Consider the following 20760-nt stretch of genomic DNA (forward strand, 5'->3'; position numbering starts at 1 on the left):
TTCAGGTTCCTTACTAGGTGTTTTCATTTTCTTTCCTCGGGGCATCAGTTACCGATAATAATGCTCTACTATGCCCTTTGAATTCCTTCAAAATAAATTTTCAAACCAAGCTTAAGCAAAAATTTAAAAAATCTACACACCTTTTTTCACTTTGTAGGAGCTTGATATTGCCTCTGATGTATCTCTGTACTTTCCAATCATCTAGTTCTGCAATTGTGACCTGTAGTAGCTCTCTATGTCCTCTTTCCAATGCCACCAGTCTGATCCAAATTGGATTCTCCAAGAAAGAGTTATGCACAATCTCCCAAGATGACCTGATTATAGACCTTTCCAGAAGAGTGAACTTGTATGAAGTGCCACGTGTACAATTTTCGACCTTTGGTCTGAAAAATATGTACAAGAAACTACAGTCCGTCCTCTTTCTGTACCTTCTTACGAAATTTCAATCCGATCCCCAGAGAGAAAGTTATGACGATTTTCCCCAGGTCACCTGTTTTGAATGTAATTCAGGAGTCTGCAAAAAGACCAACTTCCTCAGATCATATCTCTGCAAATATCGCGCGAAAGGATCTGAAATTCGGACCCAAGGTTCAACACGATTTATTCTCAAATGGGTTTTTTTTGCGACTTCTGAAACGTCACAGAAAAAACGTTATAGCGAAAATGCCACGATGACCTGTTTGGAGCAGCGAAACCCTAGAATCCAAAGCTCTGATACCAAATGTTATGAAACCAGCTCAAGAAAAGATAGAAAAGAAAGATCAACGCCTTAGAATTCAGCCTCTTCGAGGGGCAACCTCCTTTGCATTACATAAATGAACAATTCTTGGAGGATACAAATGATAAAACCTTCGTTCTATATATAGGAGTCTAAGGAGTCATAATGTAATCCAGCCGACCTAACAATGATAATATAAAGCCACAAAAATAACAATAGAGGGATTCTATGGGGCACAGAAATAACAATATGGGGTTAATAGGGGAACAACAATATAAATAAGGGGTATAAATACAATAGTAATGGGATAATCACTAGTATGATAGGGACCCAACAATCCCACCCCTGTGCAATGACTACATGATAGTAGGAAAGTAATAGTGCTTCTGGCAGTTGAAAGAGAGTTCAGGACTATAAACTATAGTGCGAAGGGAAAATTTTATCGAAGAAGGAGGGTTGTGCGATGTTTAGGATGATGGCGCAGGTTGAAGCTGTGATGAGGTAGCTGCACCATAAGGAGGGGTCTCACGCAACGTACCGAGAAAGTGATTGTTGGGACAACGACAGTTGATTTGACAATTATTTTTCCGTTAAAAGGATTGGGGGAAATGCATTTAAGGAGCATATCCATGAAAATCTGCCACCTAAAACACATTAATGAGGGAGATCTAGAGGGAATCAAGTGGTTTGAATTCCAAAAAAGATATAAATATGGCACCCTACTCCACATTCAGACACTTTGCTTTCATAGAGTTTATTTTGTGATTTTGCGCCTAAGTGTGAGCCGAGAGAATTGTTATATGTCTGAGTGGAGTTAGGTAGACTTTGAGAAGGAATTACTATAGAGAGGGCTTGTATATATCATGACTTCTACAATGTGTACCCATACTATGGTGTCGAGATCCCCTAGAAATGAGCTTATTGCCTTAGCAGCAACAACTAAGAAGTAGAAAAGGTCGCAACAGACCTTGGTTTGGGAATTGCCGCGAAAATTTCCAACCAAGCAAAGACATAAGGGTAAAATGGATAAAAATAAGTAGCCAATGGAATCACAGGACTTGGATGTGGAGGAATTGGTTGGTGGACTTCAAGAAATCAACGCCGAAGAAGTAGAACCCATTTCTAGGTTGCTTCCGTATTTTTCACTGTGGAAGCCAACATCCAAGTTTGCAAAGGATCCTGATGCTATTAAATATAAGTTTTTCAGTCCGCTGTTACGTGAAGACATACCTATTGAGGGTGAATTGATGGATCGGGTACCGTACATGAAAATGGAAGATCTGGATTTAAATGATCGAAGTAAATATCCATAGTTTAAGTCCAGCTAGTACCTAAAATCCGTCTATTATGAAGAAGCAGGCATCACACGAGTTGAAACAATGAACTAGGATGTTGAAATTCAATGAATGGGATTGTTGAACATGTTGTATGTGTTACATTTTGGGCATAGTAATTTCAATACTATCTATGTACGCCAATTTATGGCTCTGGTGCACGATGAGTGCCTTTGGCTCGAGACGCCCATCTCTATTGATGAGATGCTGATCAAACGGATTACTGTGTTACCTTGTCAGGGGTCGAATCTAGGTGATTCTTTTGTAGGAAAGTCATAGGAGAAGAAACTAGCATATCAAATGAAGAGTGTCTTTTGGATTAATCAAGAAGTCACGGGGCTACATTGTTAGCTCTATAAATGATGAGGTTGTACAATTTTCTGTGTCTATTTTTTCCGGGAAGATTATGAGAAAGTGTCATGCAGATGAAGTTTCAGCCCCTATTGTCTCCTTGGCTGCACAGTGCAACCAGGGGGTCCATTTCAACTGGGCAAGGTACTTGTGTCGAGAACTCCTAGATGATTTCCATGATGCACAAGAGGAAGGAAAGCCATTTCATTATGCATGGTTGTTACTTCTGATTACTTTAATAGCTTCAACAACACCAGAGGAATCATAGTTCCTCATAGTGGACCTAGATATCTGTGAAGTTGCACGATATGCCTCGTTGTGGGCATCCAAGGACCCTATAAAGACAATGGAGAATAATATGTTTTGGGTTATGTTCGAAATGGAGCTGGGCATGGTGATTAACCAACGACCATGGTTATCACCTGCCCTATTTTCTCAGTACCACAATGTTGCAAAGTTCAAGACTGATTTTCACAATGTATATATCTGTGCCAAGAAGGATTTGATGGAAGATTGGCCTAGATTGCCATATCTGGTAGCAGAAGAACATATTTTGGCTATTATCAATAAGAAGTCAAGCGATTGGCTCACCCCTACTGACATAATGACAGTAGTAGACACAAGCAAGATCGTTGCAGAGACATAGGCTGAGAAGAAAGATCCAAAGAACGATCCCAAGTAAGATCCAAAGAAGGTCATGATTGACCAGGAGGAACTGGAGACAGAGTACACAATCGACACAGAAACTACCGAGGAGGAAGAGGGTGGCACAAACCCTTTTGTGAGCACGAATGACTTTTGAGTCTTAGTTCATTATCAAGAAGCAACAAAAGTGGAGTGCTAGCAGTGCACGGAAGAAACAAAAATCAGACAAGTCCACCAGTATCGAGCCACTGGCACTCGCGGAGGGGGACCTTGATAAAATTGGGGATACTATCAGATCCGCGACAAAAGATATCTGGGGACACATCAAAGAGCAATGCCAATCCATATTGACGAAGGTCCAACAGGGCCTTAAGGAATTGAAGGTACAAACAAGCGTTATGCAAGCGAGCCTGGGTCAAGTGAGCATGGGTCAAGCAAGCCTGAAACAAGTGAGCGTGATAGCCTCAACAACAAAGGTTACCACAAGCCTCCACATAGTGCAGTTGTCGAAGGGATCATTGCTTGTTGAAACTTCAGAGGATAGGGCATGCCTACTTCATATGAAAAACTTGAGCTTTAACCTTGTGACACTCCCCATTATGTCATTGCATGAGCTACATCAAGGAGTATCAGATGAGCTCAAGATCAGGGAACAATGGGCATTACTGGTTATCAGCGAAGTCAAGAATAACAACTAGCAAATGTTTGAGGAAAATCCGTGGGCACTAAAGGAATGAGAAGAGGTCGTTGCACACAATCAACAACTAGAAGAAATGATTGTGCAGGTATGCAGTGAGCTTCCCGAGCTCCAGATTCTAGCAGAGGTAGCTTCAGATGAGAAATTATAGAAACTGGTAGTCGGAGTAAAAGAATCTAAGGCCGAAGTAAGAAAGCTGCAGTTTGAGCTGTAGTTGCAAATTTTAGAGCTTCAGATGAAGCTATAGCCTACCACCTCTCTAGAAGTCCACGAGAAATGCGAGGATGCTATCAAAGCTGATATGAAAGTTCTTGCTACTACAGTTAACGATTGCAGCCAAATTTTTTAAAGTATGATGGAAATGTGGGTTTCGCTGCAGGAGGACCCACATCTACAAAAACTTGAAGCTGACATCTGCGAGAAGCAACTACAGTTTGATGAGATCATGGCAACAAAATGAACCTTAACAACTGTGTAGAGGTTCACCAAAGTCCAAGAAGAGAAATTCATACAGGCTCAGAATGATGAGTTGTGTTGAAAGGCCACTATCATTTCAGCAAGGACGTATCTGTGGGCTGACAAAGCAAGCCAGCTATCACAGAATGTATAAAACAAATTGAAAGCGCTTCAACAGACAAAGATGATGATGAGCTTAGCAGTTTTAGGGCCAACTACAAAGAAGTTGGTTGAAGAGGTTCGGTAGGCTGCCACACAGAGTACAACAAAAATTCAAGCCTTGAAGTTAGAATTTAGCAACCTCAAAGCATGCATTGAGGATATTCTAGTAGAGTGTCTCAGGGGCGAGTCACATCTTTGTGTTGGGGGCCTGTTGGGACGGGGTCCACTAGGTCCAATTTTGAGTAAGTTTTGTAAAAGCCTCCATATTTTAAGGAGCGGAGCATGCAGGTCACTAGGAGTTAAGGGGTTTTAGGAAGGTCAAAGCCCCTTGTTTTGTAAAGAGATGAGTTGTATCAAGCTCCACCCATGGTTTGCGGACCATGGTATTGTAAGGGTAAGGGATATATAAAGGGATGTCTTTGAAAGTCTCAGGCAATCAATTCATGAGATGATATGTTTTTGAGTATGTAATTGTGTGATATTTTTGTATTTGGGTGAAGGGGAAGGCTCCTGCTAATGTGTGCTCAGAGACCTTATTAAGTCTGCAGCTAACTTTGTGGGCCCCTGCAGCTGTGTGAACAAGGTTTGAAAGTATATGTATTTAAGATCTATAATAATAAAGAGTATTTGAAGCAATTATGTCTCCCAACTGTATATTTATGTGTTTTTTGTATTTATGCTCAGTTGAAAGCCATTTATCTGAATTATTTTCTTAATTACATTTCGAAGATTTGGATCCACTATTATATGTTATTTTATGCATGATTAGACCCTTAGGTGAAGCTCATAAATATGTTTAATTAGAAATTGCTTTAAGTTTGGGGATTTTGAGAATAAGAGTTCACGAAGGTCAGATCAAGCCCTAGGCAGAAGAAACGCCTTATCTCCACAACACATGGAATTCTAGATGTAAAAACTTGGTTCTAACATCCCCCAATATTGCCTCAGGTGAGACTGCAGCATGCGCTAAGCGGGTTGTTGCCAAAAGGGTCGGTAGTGTAGGTTTTTTTGGTTAGTGTAACTAACTCTGAACCTGGGTCCAAGCCCCCTCAAGCCAACACTTAGGAACCTCCTATCTTGATCTGATATAATGGTCTGCATGATCCCAAAATGTGCCCTCACGCGTTCAAAGAAGAGTTTGGCAATGTCCTCTGCTTTGGTACTCTTCTTGCAGGCCACCAATATAGACATATTATAAAATCTATTCACAATCACAAATTCACAGTCATTACCATTCTTGGTAGAAGGGAGGCCAGACATATAGTCCATGGAGATGGATTCCCACATCTGGTTAGGAGTAGGTAGAGGAGTGTACAACCCTTGCTTCTTGATGGTTGGCTTGGTGATGATGTAAGCAGTGCAGGATATGATATATTTACCAGCATCCAGTCAGAGTTTTGGCCAATAAAAGTAGTTTTATAGTACAACCATTGTTTTCTCCACACCAAAGTTTCCTACGACCCAACTGTAGTGCGCTTCCCAAATCAGCTTGGCACACTCGCTTGAAAGAATACAAAGATGGCCTAAGTAGCATAATGATCCATCTTGGAGGTGGAAATCAGGAAATTTATTTCCATCTACTAGCATTTGTTATGTGGAGGAAAACTATGGATCATTTTTGCATAACTGTGGCCATCCAAAGGTCTCGTGGTCACAGGAGTTGAGAATAGTAGCTAGTGCTGCAACTAGGGGCTGGGTGAGGCAGTCTGCAACATGATTGGTGTTGCCCTTTTTGTATTTAATGTTCAAGTGGAATTTTTGCAGATATGTAGACCACTTCTGATGGCAATCATTCTGCAACTTCCCTTGTATCTGTATAAACTAAAGAGATCGGTGATCAGTGTGGATGACTATCTCCTTCCCCAAAATGTAATGGTTCCATTGTCGGCAAGCCTGTACGATGGAATAAATATCTTTATCATAGGTGTGGTACTTCAGAATTGTATTGGAAAATGTCTCACTATGATAGGCCATTGGATGCCCATGTTAGGTGATGACTGTACCAAGAGCATAGTTTGAGGCATCTATTTCCATTTCAAATGGTTGTTGCAGGTCTGGCAGTGTGAGTACCAGTGGAGAGCAGAGGCAATGCTTCAGGTCCATGAACGCCTTCTGTTAGAACTCAGACCAGGAAAAATTTTCTTTCACCTCGCCCTTAGTAATCTAACTCAAGGGCCAAGTGATATGGAAGAATCCCAACATGAAACTCTGACAAAAAATTGCAAGGCCCAAAAAAATGCAAAGCTTTTTTAGAGTGGTTGAGGTTGGCCAATCCCAAATGACTTGGATATTAGTCAGATCCACATGCACACCACACTCATCTATGATTTAACTCCTATATTGAACCTGACTCATTCCCAAGGTGCATTTCTCCAAGTTGGCACACAGTTTGTGCTACTGAAGGGTTTGAAGGACCTGCTGAATGTGTTGTAAGTTCTCTTCCCAACTCTTGTTGAAGATGAGGATGTTGTTAAGATAAATAACCACAAATGAGTTTGTGAAGGTATGCAAGATGTCATCCATTAGCCTCATAAAAGTAGTAGGGCCATTTTTCAACCCAAAGGGCATAACCAACTATTCAAAAAGGCCTTCCTTGGATTTGAAGGTGATCTTCCATACATCTGTGGGTTCTATTGGAACCTGGTGATAGCCAGAATTCAGATTGATCTTAATGAAATACTTGGCCCCCTTCAGTTGGCCCAGAAGGTCATCAATCCATGGGATTGGATACCTATTCCTGAAAGTGATTTTGTTTAGTGCCCGGTAATCAATGCAAAGCCTGCAAGTCCCATTCTTCTTTTTTACAAGTATAATCAGGCTCCCACAAGGTGAGGAACTTGGTCATATGCGCACTTTTTGTAGTAATTCCTAGATTTGCCACTTGTTCTCTTCATTCTATAGATTGGAGTAGTGATATATCGACCTATTGGGTAGAGCTGCTCAGAAAGTCATATCGACCGAATGCTTGACCTAACAGTGCAAGGGTATGCCTGTGGGTGAGGAGAATATTCCGTATATTCTTCCATGAACATATGCATGTGATTTGTCTATGTTGAGGAAACCTTCCTGTAGGCCATGGATGTGGCTATGATCTTCCCCTTAGTTTGAAAGTGAATTAGAAAGAAAACAAATTTCCCGATCTCGGGGATGATCTTACTGCATTTCTTAGAAGAGATCAAAGAGATGGTAGTAGGCGAGGCTAGTTATGATATCCTATATAACTTATTACCCAAATAAATAATAACAGAGTGAGGTCCAGACTCATATACCACATGTCTCTTCCACAAGTATGGTTGTCCTAATAATACATCACAAACTTCAACAAGAGCAACATCACACAATACCTCATTTGTGAAGGGATTGATGTTGTACGGAAGGTGACACTGCTAGCTGATGTGGAGATCTCATCCTTGGTGAATCCACCCGATGGTGTACGACTATCAATGTGTTATAGTCGGTAGGCCCAACTACTTCACAACCTCTGCTGAAATGAGGTTCTTTTGGATCCCATTGTCGAAAATAAACTACAGTGGAGAACCCTTCACCCACATTTGTGAGTGGAATAGGCGTTCCCCCTCATTTGGATCTTCAGGCTTAGTCTTCTCAATTTTGGTGGTGGCCACAGTGATATTGGGCTCCGCATCAATGATATTCTTCCCTTTGTCATTTCCCTTGTCGGTTTCTGACTCAGAGTCGGACAATGTATCTGATTTAGAAGCGTTCATCTTGGCCACTAGTGATTGCTTGGCCCAATACTCACTTGTGTTGTGAGTGGAGCTCTTATGGAACTCACACCACGTTCCCATGTTCTTCATTGTCTTCATGGTGTTGTTCCTTGCTTGTGGCTTTAGAGGGTTATCTTGGGTCTCCCCACCTTGGCTCTGTCCTTTGCTTTGTGGTTTGGGGGAGCCTTTCCCTTGCTTTGGATTCGTAGATCCAAGGTCTCTCTTTTTCTGTATAGTCTTTTTCTCAATATTGCCAGTGTATTGTTATGTCGTGCCGAGCTAAGAGATGTCCAAGAAATCCATCTAATCTTGGATGTACCTATGTAGAAAACTGCGGTACTTGAGTACCAAATTCTGCTCATAATCCTTAATACCCAACTTCATGAAAAGGGTATGAAAAACATTCATAAACTCTAGCACGTCTTGATGCCTTCCTTGCCGCAACATGGTCCAATTTCTGTATTTATCCTCATAGATCTCGACAGGGTAGTACTGTGATGACATCCCGGAACGAATACCAAGTGGGTGTGGCTGAAAATAGTGAGGGTGTACTTTTATCCTTCTTCTCACAATAGGTTTTCCGCCTGTCCTTGACTTGGGGGACAACTTTGAGAAGTGAAAAATTAATCCTTTCCTGACTGGAAAAATCATGAGCAAAAAAATATCCTTCCAAAAGATTTAACCATTTATCTATGACGTCTGCATCTATCTAACCTTCAAATATGGTGATGTCAAAGTTAACTTATACCTTAAAGCATGTGGCGCTTCCAGAGTAGTTGCTGGAAGGAGATGCATTTTCGTTGGGTAGCCGCTGAAGAATCTGGGAAAAGTTGTCCATCATCGTGTTACTCTATTGCTCGAGGGATTCTTCGAGAAATATTTTGAAAAGATATCCAACCCCCTCGTCTTTATCTCTTCTGCCATGGGAGGTCATCGGGATTTGCGAGCCTAGTCTTGCAAAGGTTCAACCAGTTTGAGCCTTAACTCCTTTTATCCCAACCTCATTGGGGACATGCAAAGAAAAATAGAGAAAGAGTAGATCGCTCTAATACCACTGGTCTGAGCTAAAACAAGAACAGAATAAATTACAGATATAACCATAAATATAAAGATGCATAAAAAATAACACTTCATTTCATTAATATCAAACACTGAAATATGCTTATAAACAAAAAGGAAATAAGACTAGCTTAGGCGATGGTAGATTATCTCTAAGAATATATGTGGTGGCTACATGCCTTTGAACTATGTTACAATGAGGCTCGAAGGCCTATTTATTATTGAGAAATAATGAAAAACCCTAAACATCCAAAAACCTAACCCTAGGAGATGGAGCGCCAAAACCATGGGCCTTGTTTGGGTAAATTGGTTCATCAACTTCCTAGGGTCATAACTTTGGCATATGATCGTCGTTTGATGGACACAACACCTCGTTAAAAATATCTACCCGAGGACTACAACTTTTGAGTGGTTAATATCAGTAAAAGACCCATGTTGGCCCAAGTTTTCCCAAAAAACGTTGTTTAGGGCCTAAAAAAAGTTAAAGAAGTTCAGGACCTAAAAAAATGCTAAAAATAGTAAACTATGCTACAGTTAATGAATCTGGAAAACTAAAAGAGACAATCATGTGGGTCCAAGTGGAATAGGTGTGTGCCTACCAACATCCACCTGCATCAATACTAGTTATCATCACATGTTTATAAGATATTATGTTTCCATCACAACACTACTTGAGAAGCTTTTGAAGAAATATGAACGATTTGAGTGGTGTACTGAATGTGATGATTACAAGTGCACCCATCCTGGTCTACCTTGACTGGAGTAAGCCATTCCATGTCGATGTTGATGCATCTGGAATTTCCTTAGGAGCTATATTGATGCAACCAGGAGAAGAAAACTTGGATCATCCTATTTATTTTGTAAGCAGAAAAATTTCTACCATGGGGAAAAGTTAAACTACTACAGAACGGGAGGCTCTAGAAATGGTATATTCTCTCCATAAATTACAATGTTATTTAATGAAAGGTCCATTCAATTTCTTCATAGACCACTAAACGTTGAAATATTTAGTCAATAAGCCAATACTTGAAGGAAGGATTTGTCGGTGGTCATTGTTATTTCAAGAATTTGCTTTTGAAGTGATTTTCAAGATGGGAAGGTCGAATTTTGGGCCAGACCATTTGTCCAAGTTTGAGTCAGGACAATTGGGGGGATCACTTGATGATCAATTATCATATGCTCATTTGTTTTGTATTGAAGTTGTCCTTGATTACGTAGAACATATTGCCAATTTTATTGCTAAAGGACAATGCCCTCCTGATTATACTACTATGCAAAAGAAACATTTGGTGGTTAGAGACATAGACTACCAACTTATTGTAGGAAAACTATATAAACTGGGACTATAACAAGTTCTATGTCATTTTATTCTTTAACATGAATGCAAGGGTGTATTATGGGAATGTCATGCTGGAGTTATAGGAGGTCATTTTGGAGGGAAAGCTACTGCTCGGAAGGTCATGCAAGTTGACCTTTGGTGACTGAATCTCTTCAAGGATATGAAGGAATATGCAAAGACTTGTGATGTTTTTTAACAAGTTGGTCGACCATCATGTTGTGATGAAATTCCCTTGCATCTAGTGCAATCTCTTGCTACTTTTGAAAAATGAGTTGTTGATTTTATTGGACTCGTTCACTCTCCTATTCGCCATTCGCACGCTCGGTATATCATTACTGCAATAGATTATTTAACTCATTGGGAAAAAGCTACTCTGGTTAAATATTGCATTACTGATATGATGACTCGATTTATTTTTGAAAATATTATTACCAGGTTTGGTCATTCCCGAAGTCTTATAAGTGATCAAGGCTCCCATTTCATCAATGAAACAGTCCAGGCTCTACTACAGAATTTCAAGATACAACACCACAAGAGAACTCATCTCTGTAAGCCAATGTTACTGTTGAAGATTTCAATAAAATGTTAGAAAAGCGACTTACTGAGGTTTTCTTCGCCAATAGAAATTATAGGGATGAATGAGTTCCTACTACTTTATCGGCCTACCGAACTACTGTTAAGTGGTTGCATAAGTATACCCCTTCTAAAATGGTTTATGGGAAAGAAGTTCTTCTTCCTGCTTAGTTCATTGTTGCTAATCTTTTTGTTTCTCATGCAACTCGAATTTCTAAAGATGAGTCCATTCCTGAATGAGTACATGAATCATTACAACTTGATGAGTCCAGGTTTATTGCTTATTTCCATAAAATTGTTTAGAAGGAGCACCAAAAGGCTTGGCACGATCGACATATTAAGAATAAATCCTTTTCTATAGGCGACTAGGTATTATTTTATGACAAAAAATATCACAAGCATCCTAGTAAGCTCCAAATGCATTGCCTTGATCATTTTTATGTTGCGGAAATCAAATATTCTAGTGTTGTTCAACTTGCTGAATTAGATGGTACACTTTTCTTTGGATTGGTGAATGGCATTTTCCTGAAGCCTTATTTTTCTACTTCAACTTCAAATAAAGTATCCTCTCCTTGCGAGAGCAGTAGGTAGGTGTTAGGATAGCTATATCAATAAAGTATTTTTTTCATATTTTTATTTATTTATTTATTTATTAGTTTTTTAGTATGTATTTTCTATCTTTTTTTGAAGTGCGTTGTCTTTTCAATTACCACCCACCATAACCCATTGTGGTTGGTAATATTTTGTCATCTCTTGTCTTGTCAATGTCATTATGGTTCGTATTCTCTGTCATTAATTCCTTTCATGTCCGAGTTAGTTACCAAATCCATTTCCTAATTCTTGATAATATTTCCCTTTTCTTCTAGATTTTTTGTCAAATCACGACATTCCTCAGTACGTGCCAGGATTTTATATCATTACTTTGGAGTATGAGTCACATTTATCGCATGTAATGACTAAGCTATCCATCCTGTCGCCTGTTCTATATATGCCGGCCATTTGTTTTCATTTTCATCTCTTCCCGTCTTGAATTATTAGATTCCACTCTGGCTCCGTTACCACCTGTACTTAAACCCTCACTACCTTGTAGCCCCCCCTTGTTCATTTTTTGTATACCCATCATTCTACAACCATGGTTCTTCAAGTTTGGACTGTTTTCAGTCTGTACCCTATTGACTCATGTATCCACTACCAAGACGATCTCTTAGAGAAATATGAGAAAGCCACTCTTGTTGATAATGACCTCTCTTATCCGTCGTTGTTCCCTATGCTCTAAACCGATGTATTTTTGAAACCCAATACACATCCCAATGATCCTTCTACCCTAAAATTCAAAACCAATTTACATCCTTTGAAATCATCCACTCTCTTTGTTCTACGCGTGTTACCTATTTTTTGTACCACTAGTGGAGTTATGCATTGCATGAAGTTTTTAATCATTTGACTCCATGGGGGTTATCTCTAGTTGGGATGAGACTACCCCATGCATGCAAAATATATTTCAAGACTCACATGATTGTCTGTTTATGGTACTGATGTTAGCTAATCTTCTTAGAAAACTACTAAATGTGGCAAAAATACCGATGAAACTAGTTTGTATAAAAAGTATGGAACCACCAGAAAAGGGCGCAAAGATTTTCTTGATATAATTAATAGTATTTTGGGCCAATTTTATACCACCATCATTAATACTAAATTCATGCACCATAAGTTATTAGAGGAGACTATTCATTGGAAGCCCTATCAATTGCAGAGGTTTGTGTCCGAGGAGACCAACTCAATTGGTCTAGTTATCTTGTTAATGAATTATTTGAAGCTGCCAATGATGTTTATACCCGACCCACAAATTTTATTTTTGGATATATTCTTATTTCACTTGCTATGCACAAATGGTATGCTCAAGAACGCTGATACCTCACCATGGTTGTAGCCATTGAACCTCTTGCATAGGCTTATGTACCTTGGCATAGTACTGACTACACTGTCAACAAAGAGTTTAATGACCTTGAATTGTGACAATGGGTCAATAAAATGGATGTTGTGACCTAAACCATTTCATGAGTGTCGCTCCCTCTACTTGACTAGTATGCTCCTCATATTTGGTTCGATATAATTCATAGTTCATGTTATCTTCGGTTATTGCATGTTAGTTCTACCACTTTTTCTATGAGGAATATGTCATTGTACATTAGCTAGAGAAATTTACATAATGAAGTTATCACTTGGCTATGAGTCATGTCATGGCGACAAGATGGAATGAACCTGTACAATTTTGATTCCAAAAGACCTATCGGAGATGCCCCTTCATCCTCGCACAAGCATCTTGGAGATACACAAGAAGATATAGAACCCCTGTTGAATAAATCCAAGGAGTGTGTGAGCTCAACCTATGCTAATTGGACTAAGGTAGCTTCTCTAGTTGAGCAAGCTACTCAGATACATCAAGTTTCTCATGTATCCACTATATTGCCCACTATCACAACCACCATTCCACCCGCTACCTCTCCTGTTTCCATTTCCTCTCACCAATCCCACCATGATACTCGTGCCTCCACCATTATTGATCTTAATGTCGAGTCGACATCCACCATTCCTACTGTACCCAATCTTGAAGAACAACCTCTATCCCTGCAAACAATTTCCGATGAGACACATCATTCCTTGGATGCCACCTTATATGCCCGTCCTGATTCATCCATTGTCCCTAATGATCCAGAAGATATGAGAACCCACTCCACATTTGTTATCTCTTCTAGTTTTCCTACCGATACTATTCCACTACCATCAACCACTCCTCTTTCTGTCGCTATCTCATCTCATCCCTCTTTCTCCACTACTTCACTCATCTTTCCGATTCCATGAAAGACCCCAAGAAATATCGCTAGGTGATCTCCCTTGCCACCCAGTAACATGATATCATTGCTTTTATTTCAACTGTTTTTCTTCACCGAATTGCACAAAATCAGAAGGGTACTCTTTAACAAGAGTCCTCCCCATAGGCTCAGTCAAAGCACCTAATTTCTAGTGGAAAACCACTATAATCACGATTTCCAAAAATCGATTCGGTTTCAGTAGACACCCTTAGTACATGATCTTCATTGTAGTTGTTCCAATTGACTCATCCTTTTGTCTCTCAATTCGAGAATTGTTTAGTTTAGACAGAGTCTCGGTCCATAGATCTCCAGGTCACCTATGATGATTTAACACCCTCCTCCCACATCTACCCAAGTAACTTTCCAAGCAGGGTAAACATGAGATGAGAGGCTACTATGATTGGATTCGACCTCCTATGTAACATTAAGGAAGTGGAATCAATCGAAACATCACACACAATCATCAAACATCAACTTCAGAATCCTCAGGAGACATGTCAGCCACTCAGACATCCTTTCCCTACGTCCTACTTATGTTGTGGACATTTAAGGCCTTAGTCGCTCCCATGCTATAAGAAAGAGAGCATCCAAAAACAAAAATTTGCTCTCACAGGTTTTCCTGCTAGTGACTAGAGACTCAAAATGCCAGTTTTGTGCTAGCGACCCCAGTATTTAACCCATTTTTTCAAGCCGAGAGCCCAGGTCACCGACCATAATGTAGTGATAGCTTAAAATCAGTAAACGTATAGGGAAATAATTATGCAAAATAAATAAGATTAAAAAGACCTTAACCAGACCCCTACTAATCATGATAGGCATTTCGTGAAACATATCATCAACATATAACCTACATGTGTAAACAACATAATTAAGTGTAGGGATATCATACTATCTTGAGATTCATGATGAAGCATTGTTTCCTTGTCACTTTAACTACCATTCCATCCATTAGGTCATAGATACATCTTCATTCATTTACAAGTAAAAACATGATGAGAGCCATGCATAGTTGTTGTCATAAAACATATACATAACCAACATAATAGGGACAAAAATTTCAATGAAATCACAACCATATACACCACATATAATCCATCATAATCCTCATAGAAATACAAGGAGAAATAACCTTCCATTAATTTTGCAAAATCCAAACCTGGGATGGGACTTCCACATTCCACCCAACTGTAGAATGGTTGAGCCAAATCTATCTTTATCCATTCACCCCTATGCCATATTCCAAGCATGAATGTGGGATATCATAGAACACATCAATCAGAACTCATTCAGGGCTTCCACCTCATAGCATCAAACAGTGATTCCACCTCATGGCCAAACATCACAAACCATCATCAGATTGATCTCTATCCTAGCCTTCCAGGGCTTTAGAGTGCTTGTTCGAACCCAGCTCCTAGGATTAGTAACTCAACCCACAGTTGCCATCAAGCTCCAGAGTGTTTGTCCAATCAAGGCTTCCAGGACTAGTAACTCTACCCACATATTTTTACTAAGCTTCTAGAGCATTTGTCCAACCAGGGCTTCTAGAGTGTTTGTCCAACCAAGGCTTCAAGGACTAGTAACTCAACCCAAGTTGTTAGAGTGCTTCCAAAGCATTTTTCCAACTAGGGCTTACAGGACTAGTAACTCAACCCAAGCCATTACAGGGCTTCTAGAGCATTTGTCCAACCAAGGCTTCCAGGAAATAATAGCTCAACCCAAGCTAAGGATACATGAGAACCAACTAGAAAAAACCAAATGAAACCACAACACCATGGCTATCCAGGAAATGGAAAGCCTAGGAAATCCATTGTCGATCTAGGAAATCCTCCATGCCAGTGAAAATCATAACCAAGAAACCACATGCATGTGCCATGAATACCAAAACTAGTGAGGAAACATACATGCAACTCAGTAATTGCAAGAAAAACTTGTTGTAGTTGTTGATCCTGATGTCCTCTTGTGCTTTTTACTCTTCCTTTGCCTTCTTATTCCAAATATCCAAGTGTGCCATACCCACCAAGAGTGTTCCAAGAAAACTCTAAGTCTCCAAGAGTGAGAGAGAGAGAGAGAGAGAGAGAGAGAGAATAATGGGATAGCTCCAATACTGAACTGACCAAGTCCTCCCCACTCATCCTTGGAAGCATTTTTATCAATGAGGCCTCTATTTTCTTCCTTTTCCATTATTTTCCTTCATTTTCCTCTTCACGTGCAACCTCCGACCTTTCACCTTCCTTTTCTCCTAATTTCCATTATTTTCATAAATAAAATGCCAATTAATGCCTCATGCCTTTCTAAAGCCTTTGCTAATTTCCTTAGCCATAATAAAATGAATCAACACCCATTAGGATGTTCCCCCCATAATTCAGCTTAGAATACATGTCCTGTCACCGTGACTTTATATATTTTTACATGATTTTTTAACCCAGGTTGTTATAGAACCCTCCCAATTTGGGGAGCACTAGACTCGGTGTTCAATGACACCTATGACCAATAAGACTTCTGAAAACAAAACATACTACCCATGGAGCTTTATAGCACAACTCTTTGCAGTATTTACAATGACCATCTGCTAAAACATGACAATAATACTATTTATTGGAGCTTTATAACATAGATCATTATGGTATTTACAATAATAACCACATATAAACATGCACATTTGCTTCAACCAACAAATAACCATACGATCTATGGATCTTTATAAATCCAGGTCAATACAATGTTTACAATAGTACACACATATATACATATGCACATTTTCTCAAGTGGAAAGTAAAGGATACGATGCCTGCATTTGGAACAAGGGAATCCAGAGGTTCGCACCTCCACCCTCAAAGTAATACTAGGATTCACCTCCTTCCCAAGAAGTCTAGAATCCACTACCACAGTCAAAGATGCATCCAATGTCCAACGCTATAATTTTGCGCCACATGTCCTCTCAGTGAACAGTTTCTGACTCATTATTCCAAGGTGCACCCCCAATGTGCATTTCATTCCCTCTGGCAATGCAAATGACCAAAACCAAATCCATCCATGGCCTTCCCTTATCTATTACACAGTCCCTCGGGAATCCAGTCACCTCTATAGTGCAGTTACTCACCTTCAACTTCTGCTGGCACCCCCATCTCGGGCAGTCCATTCCTTGGCAAGTCTTCCTGGCATCGGAAGATACAAAAACCAAGGCATATCCCTACCTTAAAACCATCATACTAGTCATAGAATGCTCATGGAAATCAATGGACATTATTGGGTACCAGTGTCCCACAATGGCCTTGCTCCCAAATGCTTTACCAACATACTTCTACATTTTCCAATTCCTTTTGTTGTTTCCAATTCCTGCAGTTGATTTCAATCACCCAAATGGGCATTTCATGCATTCTTGTACCAATTACATACCTTACATTATATTTAAAATAAATTGAATAAATTCACATCATACCTCATTGGTAGCTCGTCAATAAGGTACACTTGCAATCCTGTTAACTTCTTGTCACAATAGGTCAAACTAACATATTTGACCAAATCATTATGTATAAACATATCACATCAGGTTAGATCAAACATAACCATCATAAATAAAAATAATAAATCACATGTAACTATCATAAACCATAATCATATATCACATGTGTAGTAAAACTGAAATAAAATAATGATACTTATCCTTTAATCAATCCTTAGCTTCTACCTTTTTCCTTATTCTGTACACACTTTGTATCGGTTGCCACACCTGATAAACACCCAGTTTCGTCTCATCAATCATGTGCACATACACATAACATTCATCACGCAAGCAACCACACATGGCATACAAGACCATGCACCTATACCTGACATACAACACATATACCTACACCCAATGTACAACACAACACAATACATACTTCTACATCTGGTGTACAACATGACATGATATTATACATACAAAATGTACATCACAAGACATACATCTGCACATAACGTGAGACACCACAAAATGCATACACATACACCTGATATAAAACACAACACAAATACACATATAGAGTGCAACACAATGAATGCATATGTCACAATACCATGAGTACACAATGCACATACATAGTACCTCATGCCCACAACACAACATTTATGACATGCACTCAATCCCACATGTACACCGGTACCACATGTATAAAGAAAAAACTGCACAAAGTGTGCACAACATCACATGTACATGACACCACCTCCACAACGGGTACACAACACCACATGTAAAATGTACCACTATACAACGTGTACACAATACCACATGTACACAGTACCACACACATGACATGTGCATGACACTGCATGTACACAATGCCACATGCATGACATGTATAGAGCACCACCTGCATAGATTTCCACTTGTACAACATGTACACAACACCGCATGTACACAATACCACTTGTATAATAATGCACACAACACCACATGTACATAGTGCAACATGTACAACATGCACGCAACACCACCTGTACATAGCACTGTATATCCAATATGTACATAGAATCATCTGTACATGACACTACATATCCAACATGCGCGCAACACCATATGAAGAAAACACCACATATCCATCATGCACACAATGTCACAAATGAAAGATGTACAACATATACAACATATGCACAATAGTAGCATCACACATCCAAAACCACACTATCTCTATTGTTATGAAACCAGCTCACAAAAAGATAGAAAAGATAGATCAACGCCTTATAAATAAGCCTCTTTGAGGGGGAAAACTTCTTTACATTACACAAATGAACAATTCTTAGATGATACAAATGACAAGACCTCCTTTATTCGACATAACAATAATAATTTAAGGGAAAAATAATAACAACAGTGGGCTTCTATGGGGCACAATAATAACAATATGGGGACTACATGAGCACAACAATATAATAAGGGGGTTGTACTAATAACAATAAGGGTTACACTAGTAGTATAGGGACCTAACATGCCCCTCCCCTTTAAAAAGTGTTGTCCTCAATGCTTGAGTAGTTCTTGATTCTTCTGTATAAATTCTTGTCCTCCCATGTGGAATCTTCAATGGGTAAGTTCTTGCACTTGATGAGATACTCTAAAATTGATCTATTTTGTAGCTATCGATTTCTCGGTTTTGTGACTGCTTCAGGTTCCAATATGATTTTTCCTTCCTTGTCAAGTTCTTGCAATACTGTTTGAACTGGGATCTTCTACAACTTTTGAATGAGTTCCCACTCCTTTGGGCATATGGATATCTGTAAGGCCTCATGTTTGGAGGAACACTTCCTAGAATCAAATGAATAGCATGATCACAATCACGAATAGGTGGGAGGCCTTTGGGAGTCTCAAATACCTTGGAATGATTGTCCAAAACATTTTGAAGCTCTAAATAAATACATGATTTCGATGTGGGATCCTCTAGTGAACATAATTGTGCAATTATGCCCCATTTTTCTTTATTTAGAAGCTTCGTCATGCTATTAGAGTTGATTATATTTCCTGGTTTCCCTTCGATACCCCTCAATTCAACTTCCTTTCCTTCCCAAAAAAATTTCAAGAAAAGTTCTTGAAAATTAAAAGATATTGTACCCAAAGATTGTAGCCATTGGACTCCTAGTAAAAAATCAGCACCACCCATTGGAATTGAAAGCATTGGGCTATTCAATACATATTCTCCCATGGATAGCTTGATATTATGGCACTTTCCAGAGCAATTTATAGTTCCTCCACTTGAAACCATCACTTGACACTCTGGTGCTGGATATAGGAAGCAATTCAATTCCTTGGCTATCTTACAATGAATAAAATTATGGGTACTGCTCGAATCAATCAACACTATTACCTTTTTCTTCTTGATATGTCCTTCTATCTTGATAGTTTGAGGATTCGTAATTTCTTCCAAAGCATTACAAGATATGGTTGGATTCATTTCTTGATGCTCGATGTGATCTTTCACTTCTTGAACATTTTTCTTCTTGATATGTCCTTCTATATTGATAGTTTGAGGAGTGGTAATTCCGGCCAATGCATTACAAGATATGGTCGGACTCATTTCTTCTTTCTCAATGTGATCTTTCACTTCTTGAACCATTTTCTTCTTGATATTTCCTTCTATCTTGAGAGTTTGAGGAGTGGTAATTATTTCCAATACTTTACAAGATATGGTCGGATTCATTTCTTCTTTTTCTAGGGTGGGTTCCTAGTTTATATCCTCTTCTTTTGATGTTCCTTGATCCTTTTCTTCCTCCTCTTCATAATATATGTAGAATAATTTCTTCTCAGCACACTTATGACCTTTAGTGTATTTGCTATCACAATTGTAACAAATCCCTTTTTCTCTTTTTTCTTCCAATTGTTGTGGTGTAAACCTTGTAGGTTGTGGAAGGCTAGGAGAAAAAAAACTTCCATAATTATAGTTGTGAGTGGTGGGATTCATTGTTTCCATAATTTTTCTTTCATTTTTTTTTGTGATGCCTTCTCCAATGAATCAGGTTCCCAGAGACGAACCTCATGTTGAATGTTATCCTTTAAAGTCCCTATGAAGACATCCACCATTTTCTTCTCTGGAATATCTTTTACCCTTATATTCAATTTTTGGAAGTACTCAATGTGCTCTTCCATTGAACCTTTTTGTTTGAGATTTATCAATTGGCTAAAGAAGGTGTTTCTCTTTGTATCCTCATAATGTGCTATCATTTCCTTCGTGAAAATTGACCATGTCACAAGTGGTTTATGAGAACAAAGGCCTTTATACCATAAAAATTGATTCAGTTCTAAATAATTAGATGCAATACATACCTTTTGTAACAGAGGTACACCATGTAGATCAAAAT

Source organism: Pinus tabuliformis, chromosome 1_1, assembly GCF_031772625.1.
Source record: "Pinus tabuliformis cultivar Carrire ecotype Pingquan chromosome 1_1, CPIR1, whole genome shotgun sequence".
In the NCBI taxonomy this organism is placed as follows: Eukaryota; Viridiplantae; Streptophyta; class Pinopsida; order Pinales; family Pinaceae; genus Pinus; species Pinus tabuliformis.